Genomic DNA, 11,475 nt, shown 5'->3' on the forward strand with positions numbered 1-11,475 from the left:
ATTTAATGTGTGGCCTGAGACAACACTTATTCTTCCAGTGGGGGGGAGGGAGGGAAGGTTAGAGGCTTACTATTGTTCCCTAGCGGTGCAACTTTGTACCCCAGATCTCTAGTCAGATTTATTTCCATAACGGAAATTATAGACCTGTTGACTGGAAACTCCACTCTTCCCCTCCCCAAACCCCCAGGATCCCCCATTCTATTCTTTGCTTCTATGAATTTGACCATTTTAGATACCAAGGGACCTCATGTTTTAAAGGGTAGGATTATTTAATTAGAAGAGCCTTTCATTCAGCTATTCATTTACATAAGGCACTAGGTCCTTTTTCTTTCATCATTTCACTTTATCCTCAGAGGTGGACAATTATTGCAAAGGTTAAAGGACTGCCCCAGGCCACAGCCACATAGTTACAGAGGAACTGGGGCCCAGGAAGATCTGACTCACAGACAGAGGCTTGTCCCTGTGTTGCTGTCCCACGTGAAGGGAAGATGTGAGGCTGAGTTGCAGGTCCTTCATCCAGATCTATAACCAAAGAAACTTTGGTTGCCTACCTGCTAGACTGTGAGAAGTATGTGACCCCACATGAGCTCCTCAGGGCACGACTCTGAAGAGACTATTTGCTTCAGTATTTACCAAGCAGCTGCCCGCTAAGAGGCCAGGCCATTGCTTGGACTATACCTGGCAGCTTTATGCAGGGTGCAAAATTAACTCACTTGTATAGACATGGAAAGCCTTTGAACGATTTACAGGAGGGACCACATAAAGAGGGTATTGCTTCTAGGAGGAATTCTAGCTACTTGTAGAGGATGGTTAGGCCAGAGTCAAGGCAAATGACTTGAAAAAAAAATATATGAAGAAACAACTTGACTTAAAGTCATATACTGTACTTTAAAAAAAAGAAAAGGAACAACTTGAGAAAATATTCCATTTTAATAGATATACAAGAAACAAATATTTATCTTCTCATTTAAATGAGCAGAATTCAAAACCAAGATACCTAGTTCCAGTCAGCAAATATTATAACCAACAAAAGTCATTCAGGCCTTTTGGGAAACATATTGTCACCATGTGTAAAGAACTTGTCACAGTCTTTGATCCAGAATTCCCACCTTTGGCAATTAATCCAAAGGAATTCTTTAGAAGCTATGAAATAGATTTTATGCACAGAGCTATTCATCATAGTATTGTGAGAATGAAAAAAAATTTTAAAACGCTACATAATAATAGGGGCATGGTTGACCACATTACATCTATTTAAGGAATAACTACACAGCTACTGAAACATATAATTATGAAGATGGTTTAAAAAAGGAAATGCTTACTAAATAATAACTGAAACAAATTATTTACACAATATGATTACAATTATACTTTAAAAATTAAAATCTACACTAGAACAGGAAAGGTTCACACACGGAGGCCAAAGGTGATTTCTGTTTGGTGATAAGACTAAAACCAATTCTTTACACCTCTTTCAATGTACCTATAAAAAGCAAACTTTCCTTAATGCATAACCATTTGTTTAAAATTAAAAATGTAAACTACTAAATGTCTCTCCCAGCTATCCAAACACCTGCATTGCAAACTCAGATGTCCAAAGAAGCCACCTGGCTGTGCATAGCTAGCCAATATCCACACTGGGGACAGGCCACAGATACTCTCTGGTTCTGTATGTTAGCTGGCCCTGTGAGCTTTCCTGGTCCTCAATGCTGCAGGGGGAGGTTTGCGGGTATTCCATTTCTGTTTGTATTTCTCTGCTCCTTGATGTTGTTCGTGAGCCTCCACTTAAGCTCTACTTAAAACATCATTAAACACCGTTTAGTCCTCCTTTGTCATCATTAAGGTAGACATTAAGCCAGTCAGGAATTCTCCATCACCCCAGGGGACCTCGGACAGATGCCTAGCCAGGACACAGGACCATTTATCATTTTTAATGCCTTGCTTCCTTCCAAGGGCATTTCCAGTATATGTGCTGATTTTCATCTTCATAGAATTCAAACTGATTTTAAAACTAAATTATCAGGATGCGCTAGGTGAGCCAATTATCTAAGGCCAGCCACTGAGTGCCACCAGGATCTTTTTTCCCCACATGATGAGTAATCCTAGTTAGAAGCCAGCAGTGAATGCTGAGATTCATTCAGTGGCAAGCTGTTTGATGGGTAGGAAGCCAATTCTGTCAATGTTTTTGATTTTCTCTTTTAATATTTGTTTCATGTATTCATGATTTTTAATTCAACCATAACTTATAATTTGCTATCCTTTGCTGCCTTGATTTTTTAAAAATTATCCTATTTATTTGAAGCAGATGAGGAGTTTTTCTTCTCCTTGCAATCGTTTTCCTTGTGAAAGGTCTTTTTGTCCCCTACTTGTAAGCTATATATTTCACCTGGAATCAGTAGGCAGACTTAATGTAAAAGGTCTCTGTTAATAGCCTTTTCGCTAACCCAGAGTGTCTGGGCTTCTAATATCATCCTATTATCTGTTGGGATATTGTTCTTTCTCTGCAGTAGAAAATGCATTGAAGGCAAAACAAATCTTTGCCTCACTTCACATACAAAGCACCATTCCCACTGGAACGATAGCAGAGGCTGACTCCCATTTCAACGAAATGTGTTGAAAATGAAAAGAGCTGGAGTTTTAGCATCTGATCTAAGTTCAAATCCCAGATCTATGATTTACTACACTGCACGATTTTAGTCAAGTTACTTAAGCTCTTCAAGTGTCAGCGCCTACACCTGTAAAATGTAGATAATAATACCTGACTTATAGAGCTATCATGAAGATTCACAAAATAATTTTTAAGGATGCTGCTGTGCAACAGATGTTCTGATGTGGATTCCCACGGATAATTTTCCTATTAGCCATGGCAACACCTTCCAGCAACAATGACAGCCGGCAATAACAGTCAACAAAGGTGATCACACCAGGAACAATCCTTGCAGCAGAAATGCCAAACAACCACTGCTGTTGAAGAATCTCCAGGGGGCATCACTCTCTCCTACTTACTGGGTCCCTTAGTCAAGGGACTCCTTCAGTTCTGTCCCTGTAGAACACAAAGGCTGCCACTCTTCGTGCTACGGGCTTCCTCCTCTCAGAGCTAATTCACTGGGAAGACTGCACCAAGGGAATATAATATGTGGGGAAATTATAATATATAATATGTGGGGAATTATAATATATAATATGTGGGGAAAAAAGATCCTGGTGGCACTCAGTGGCTGGCCTTAGATAATTGGCTCACCTAGTGCATCCTGATAATTTAGTTTTAAAATCAGTTTGAATTCTATGAATATGAAAATCAGCACATATATTGGGTATCTCTAATTCTCTCCCGTGGTTCCCTGATGCCACTCCAAGTCTACCACACAACTTCTCATTGCCAGTGAACTCTCAGGTCCATCCCACCCTTGGGTGCCTTTGAGACTCAGTGCATTTAGAACAGGAGGGGCCGGACCAGAGCCTAAAGCCCCCTTTTCACATCCCTTCCATGAGGCACTGTCTGTTGGGGGTAAATGTGCCTCAGAAATCACTCTGGATAGCCTGCCATTTCTCAAGGCTTAAACATGTCTGATAGGAGCTACTTGTTTTCCTGATTTCACTTTCTACCATGATAATTAAATGCCCTTCTGAAACTTATAAAGAGAATAGAAAATGTGAAATCAGGTATACCTTGCATTATGTTCAGTCCCTATCTAGAAATATAGTAGGAAAGAGCACATAGCCATATTGGATTTTTAAATAATTTTAATAGCAAATAAATTTAAATGTTTAAAAGTTTTATATGCATCTAGACTCATAGTTTAAAAAAACGCAACCTCATAGTTTAAAAAAACGCATCACACCCATTGGCCCTTTAGATCCTCAGAAAAGTCCTATTAATTAGTCCAGTCATACTAATGTAATCAGTGGAGAAACTGAAAATTACCAAATTCAAGTGATTTTTCCCCTAAAGCAATCTAACTAGTAGCAGTCAGAACTAGCATTTGATTCTGATACAGGTTCAACTCTTGGTCCAGTGCTCTGTGGACATGTTGAACTAGCTTCAAGAATAACATGTGCTTAGAGGGAAATGCCTTAACTACCAGTAAGTAAAAATTCTGTTCCTTATATCACAAAGGCTTTTGGACATAGACAAGAAAAGTGAATATCCTCACTTTTAACCAGTCTCCAGCAATCCCATACACATATGGTAATCTGTTTCCAAAGAAATGCTGCAATGTTGACATCCAGGACTCACGTATAGACTAGCAAATAAGAAGCACATCCTCAACCTCAAGTTATTCCCTTGGTGCAGTAAGTACCCATTAGAAAAACATTTGCCTGTTTCTTTTCAAAGGATGCTTTAAAAAGTCTCTGACCCTCAGCTAAAGATTCTAAACTGGAACTACTAAGGATATTAACATTTCCAAAGCCCAAATGAAGCTGTGTGTGGTTGTTGTCTCAAGTAGGCTCAATAAATAATGCAGGAAGTAACTGTTAAGGCCAAAGCTGTGAAAGATGTAAGATGTTACCACACCTGCAAGCTTGCAAAGTGGCCTGCCACATTATACGTGTATATATCCATATGTACATGTATATGTACGTGTGTGTGCAGAGAGAGAAGACGGTGAATGAGGAGGCAGAGCAAAGACGCAGGTGTCACTTTCCCATATGGCAACATGACAATTCCCCGCAGGGCATGTGATGAGGGGCAGCTGTCCCTGCACATGTAGAAGTTTGCCCCACAGGACAAGAACCTCAAAATATTATATTATACTAATGACACATCTTCCCATATTCCCATCTTCCCTTCTGGAGGGAGGGAGGGAGAAATTTTTCTCTGGAATGAAAGCAAATCTCATGGAAAAAGAGGGGTAAATCTCCAATCTGGGATATAAGCAATTGACTCTAAGGAAAATAAAGCATGTCTCAAAACTTCATTTCCTTACTAAAATAGGAACAGATGTCTCTGGAGGAGAGGAGCTAGTCTTCCTCTTTAGAGTGAGCCATCTCATTGTTCAGAAGATCTCAGCCATGCAGGAGCATCAAGAAAACAAGGCCAATGGAGTGCAAACATTGTTAGACCCAGGATGCACATTTTTGGACAAGATGATGTAAATGAATATATATACCTTCTATGGCCTAAAAAAGATAAAAATAAAAAATAATGGCCAGGCATTGTGGCAGGCACCTGTAGTCCCAGCTACTTGGGAGGCTGAGGCAGGAGAATCACCTACGCCTGGAGGTTGCTGTGAGCTGTGATGCCACAGCACTCTACCAAGGGCAACAAAGTGAGGCTCTAGCTCTAAAATAAATAAATAAATAAATAAATAAGAGGTCCTTGATTTGGGGATCTTTGACCCAGAGCAGTCCATCTTCCATGTGGTCTACTGGAAATATCTATCATACTTCAATTGCACCTCCATGAGAGAAAAGACAGGCAGCAGAGAGCCTCTGCCACTTACACCCTCTGGATCTCAGGGATATCCTTGCCTGCCCGGTTGCTAAAGGGATATAAACCAATGTGAAAGTAAGAAATACCAGTTACTCTGGTCCTCATAGAGGAATCACATTGAACATAGGTATCATTTAGTCTGATTGCCCAGTGATAACATTAACCCCTAGTGCAGTGGTTCTCACCTTCCTAATGCCATGAGCCTTTAATACAGTTCCTGTGGGTCACATCCCACAGGTTGACAACCACTGTTCTAGTGTTTTATAATAAATCACAATTTTGTAAAAAAACTTTTACATCCATCATCGTCTTTGATACACGCAGCAATCATGTGAAATTGGTGGAACAGGAGCTACATTTATCCCTTTTATAGATGAAAATAAAATACAGCTCCAAAATAGCCAACAAGATCATAAATAATGAATGGTAGAAATAAGATGGAAGCTCATTTCCTTTGTGCAGACTATTTGACTCCACACTCATATAACACTGCCTCCTCGTACCTGTGCTAGAATGATACAGCCAGGAGACATCAAAATCCTATAAATATTTTCAGCTTTTTCTTGAGACTATAAGATCATTAAATGATAAATATGATTATTTTCCAAAGCATTTACTTGCTTTTATTATTGCTTTGCCATTGTTTTAAGAATAATTTTTAAGGTGGCCCCCATAGCTTAGTGGGTAGGGCACCAGCCACATACATCGAGGGTGGTGGCTTCAAACCCGGTCCCAGCCAGCTAAAACAACACTGAAAAAAAAATAAAAGCAAAAAAATACTTGGGAAAAAAACAATCAAACAGCAATAAAATAATAAAAATAATACAAATACCAAACAAAAGAATATTTTTTAAGGTATATAATAGTTTTGATATTGTAGGGGCTAAGCATTTTACTTTGACATATGAATAAAAATTGAGTTGAATTTTATCTTTTTTTCCTCAATCAAAAACTAATTAATTTTCTAAATTCCTTACATGGCATGGGGAAGACAGGATGGGGAGGAGACAGGAAAATATTTGTGTTCTGCAAACTTGCACTAGGAGAAAAATGATGGAGCTTTAACTCTGAGGGAAGGTAAATCAGAACTTTTTGAACAAGTGCCAGCAGCCCTCCACCCAATAGTATAAATAACTAATATGGATCAATTTTCTAAGTAGATACAAGATTTAAATAACTGGAAGAAAAAACAGTATTAAATCTGCTTTATAAAAATCAGAAATGCCCCAAGGGCCACCTGTGTATATGTTCCTGTGCCCTGAGTCTGGGAAATGGCCACCCCTGGCAGGCACACCCCCAGGCCAACTGAGCAATTATACATCCATACACTCAGTGAGAGTAAGATCTCTGTGGCCCCAACCCAAGCAAGCTAGACCCCAAGTTGGCTGATCCACCACATGCACATATGCATCTTCAATCTGAGAAACAGCTTGATAAGCCCACCCCCAGAAAAATTATACCACCACTGCTGCAACCTCCTTTAGCATATGCCACAGAGACACTCACAAGCATCACTAACACGGATCAGGCTGAAGCAACTACACAGAAACTATACTAGTACATCCACCTAGAAACAAAACCAATTACCCCACAGAACCAACATACTAAGACTCATCCATACAAATAAGTCTTTCTCAATGAACCTATTCCATAATATTGGAAGAGGTAACTATTCCACCAGATGTGTACAAATTAACATAGAGATATATTAAATATGAAAAAAAAAAACAAGGAAACATGACACCTTTAAAGGAACACAGTAATTTTCTAGTAAGAAACTTAATCATTGGAAAATATATGAATTGTCCAAAAAAAAGAATTAAAAATAATAATTTTATGAGAACTCAGTGAGATATAAGAAAACATAGACAATTCAACAAAATCAGGAAAATAGTTCATGATTTGGATGAGAAATTCAACAAAGAAATGTAGATCATAAAAAAGGACCAAATAAATCCTAGAGGTAAAGAATTCAATAGATGAAATGAAAAATACAATCAAGCACTTCAGTGACAGACTACACTAAGCATAAGAAAGAATTTCTGAATTTGAAGACAGATCTTTTGAGATGGCATAAATATCCAAATAAAATAAAAAATTTAAAGATAAAGGAAGCCTACAGGTTTTATGGGACATCATTAAGGAAACAAATATTTACATTAGTTGTGCTCCAGAAGGAGAAGAAAAAGGAAGACGTGTAGAAAACATATTTAATAAAATAATAGCTGAAAACTCTTCAAGTCATAGGAGATGGACATCCAGATCCAAGAAGCTCAAGGAGTCCCAAATAGATTCAACTTAAAAAGGCCCTCTCCAAGGCACATTATAGTCAAATTATCAAAAGACAAAGAAAGAATTATAAAATCAGCAAAAGAAAAATATCAAGTCACATTTAAGGAAATCCTCATTAGACTAACAGTAAATTTCTAAGAAAAAACTTACAGACCAGAAGAGAATGGGTTGACATAGTTTAAGTACTGAAAGAAAACTACTGACAATGAAGAATACTATACCCAACAAAACTATCCTTCTGAAATGAAGAAGAAATAAAATTTTTCACAGACAAGTAAAAACTAAAAGAATTCATTGCCACTAAATAACCTTATAAGAAATGCTCAAAGGAGTCCTACATCTGAAAATGAAAATACAATAACCACAATGTTGAAAACATGCAAAACATTCAGTGGTACAGACAATATGTAAAGGAGAAAGATAAAGGAATTGAACCTTATTACTAAACCACCCAACCACAAAAATAGACAAACAAAGAGATAACATGGAAAAAAAATTTTAGAAAACAACCAATCCAATGAGAGAGGTCTTAACTCTTAATAATAACATTGAATGTAAATGCATTAAATTCCTCATTTAATGGATATAAACTACCTACATGGTTAACAAACAAGAACCAACTAAATGCTGCCTATAAGAATCTCACTTGTGTAAAAACACACAGACTGAAAGTAAAGGTGTAGAAAAAGATATTCCCTGCAAACAGAAATCAAAAGCAAATAGGGCTCGGTGCCTATAGCTCAACCAGCTAAGGCACCAGCCACGTACACCTAAGGTGGCGGGTTCGAATCCCCAGCCCGGACCTGCCAAACAACAATTATGGCTGCAACCAAAAAATAGCCGGGCATTGTGGCGGGCGCCTGTGGTCCCAGCTACTTGGGAGGAAAAGGCAGGAAACTCGCTTGAGCCCAGGAGTTGGAGGTTGCTGTGAGCTGTAATGCCACGGCACTCTACCCAGGGGGACAGCTTGAGGCTCTGTCTAAAAAAAAAAAAAAAAAAAAGCAAATAGTAGCAGTAGTCATAGTCATATCAGACAAAACAGACTTTAAGTCAAAATATTTAAAAAGAGACAAAGAAAGACATAATAATAAAGATATCAATTCAGCAAGAGAATGTAAAAACTTTAAATATGTGTGTGTTCCAACATTGGAGCACCCAAATACATAAAGCAAATTATTATTAGATCTAAAGGGAGAGACAGACCCTGACACAATAATTCTTGGGGATTTCAAAACATCACTCACAGCATTGGACAGATCATCTCCATCTGAGGTATGCAACCTTCCTTCTTCTCTGACACAAATGGAATGGAAAAGAGTTGCCTTAAGCCATATGTTAAATACACAAATGCTAATTAAGGCTGTTAAGCAAAAATAGTTCGTACACACTTTTCACAATATCCAACACCACAGATAAGTAAAACAGGCCTGAAATAATCAACATTTTGTCCAAGGGCCACAGACTAGAAACACTTCATAGAAAAGTCAACAAAGAAACATCAGATTTAAATTGTACCATAGACCAAATGGACCTAACAGAAATTCACAGAACATTTTATTCAATACACATTTTAGTCATTAGTATATGGAACATTTTCCAGAAGAGACCATATCTTAGGCCACAAAACAAATCTCAAGGAATTTTTCAAAAACTGAAATTGTATCAATCATCTTATATGACCACAGTGAAATAAAGCCAGAAACCAATATTAAGAAGAACCTTGGAAACACAAACACATTCCTGGGCAACCAATGGGTAGAAGAAGAAATTAAGAATGAAATTAAGCAATTCTTGAAACAAAAGAAAATACAAATACAACATACCAAACAATACCTATGAGATACAGCAAAGTAGTTTTAAGAGGCAGCTTTATAGAAATATACCAAAATACATCAAAATGATAGACACATTTCAAATAAAAAAACCTAAAAATGCATCTCAAGGAACTAAAAGAGAAAGAAAAAAAACAAAATCAAAACTCACAGAAGGAAAGAAATAAAGATCAGAGTAGAAACAAACAAAAAAACCCCAACAAAACAAAAAGTTGAGTTTGACAAATTTTTAGCTAAAAAAAGAGAGAGAATACCCAAATAAATAAAATCAGAAACCAAAAAGGGAAGCATTACAATGGATATCTCAGAAATACAGAGGATCTACTCTACTACTGTAAAAAACTACATGTCAATAAACTTAAAAATCTAGAGGAAATGGGAATAAATTCCTAAACATACAACCTACCAAAATTCATCCAAGAAGACATAGAAATCCTGAACAGATCAATAACAAATAACAATATTAAAACTAGAAATTAATCCAAATTAATTGTATCCACAGCCAACTGATTTTTTTAAAAGGTAGCAAGGACACTCACTAGAGAAAAGATAGTCTCTTCAATATATAGTGCTGAGAAAACTGGATATCCATATTCAAAAGAATGAAACTAGATCACTACTTCTCACTCTAGAAAAAAATCAACTCAAAGTCAAAGACCTAAATTTAAGACCTGAAATGATAAGACTACTATAAAACATGAAATATTTCATGACATTGGTCTGGGAAAGATTTTATAAATAAGACCACAAAATCACAGAAAGATTTTATAAATAAGACCACAAAACCAAAAACCAACAACTGAGATTATATCAAGCTAAAAATGTTCTTCACAGCAAAGGAAATAATCAACTGAGTGAAAAGACAAGCAGTAGAATGGGAAAAATACTTGCAGACTATTCATCTGACAGGGAAATCATACCCAGAATATACAAGAAATTCAAACATCTCAACAACAAAAAAATGATTTAAAAGTGGGCAAATTATTTGAACAGATATTTCTCAGAAGACATGCAAATGGCTAAGAAATATATGAAAAAAAAATGCTCATTCTTACTAAGCATCTGGGAATTGCAAACCAAAACCAAAGTGAGGTATCATCTTACCCCAGTTGGCATGGCTATGATCAAAAAGACAAAAAAATAACAAATGCTGGCAAAGATGTACAAACAAAAAGCTACCGTAGAACCACCCTGTGATCCAGTAATCTCATGACTGAGCGTATTTTCACAGGTGAGGAAATCAGTACATTGAAGAGGCATTTGCAGCCGTATGATTATTGCAACACTATTCACAATAGCCAATAAAGGGAATCAACCTAGGTGTCCAACAATAGAAAAATGGCTTAAAAATGTGGTGTATATACACCAGGGAATACTATGTAGCCATAAAAACAAATGAAATCCTGTCAATTACAGCAACATGGATGGAATTGAGAGGATACAGAAATCAAAACACTGCATGTTCTCATTTATATGTGGAAACTACAGCAGTTCTCATGGAAGTAAAAAGTGAAATAGGGATACTAGAAGCTAGAATGGTGAGAAAGGGAGGGAAAGGGAGAGATTTGTTAAAGGACATGAAATTACAGCTAGATAAGAGAGATGAGTGTGAGTGTTTTATACCACTGTAGGATGACTAGAGTTAATAATAACACGTTAAATAGTTTCAAATATTTAAAAGAAGGATATTGAATGGTCCCAAGACCAATAAATAGTAAATTTTGAGATGATGGATATGGTAATTACACCAATCTGATAATTATACATTATATGTATTAAAAATTCACCATGTCCCCCACAAATACATGCATATATAATTATTATATGTCAATTAAAATACAATAATATGCAAAAACGAAGAATTAATTATTTCATCAGTAATGTCAATTGCTATGCAAGAGAGTATTTCTAAGCTTC

This window comes from Otolemur garnettii, unplaced genomic scaffold, assembly GCF_000181295.1.
Source record: "Otolemur garnettii isolate 467f Iridium unplaced genomic scaffold, OtoGar3 scaffold00022, whole genome shotgun sequence".
Lineage (NCBI taxonomy): Eukaryota > Metazoa > Chordata > Mammalia > Primates > Galagidae > Otolemur > Otolemur garnettii.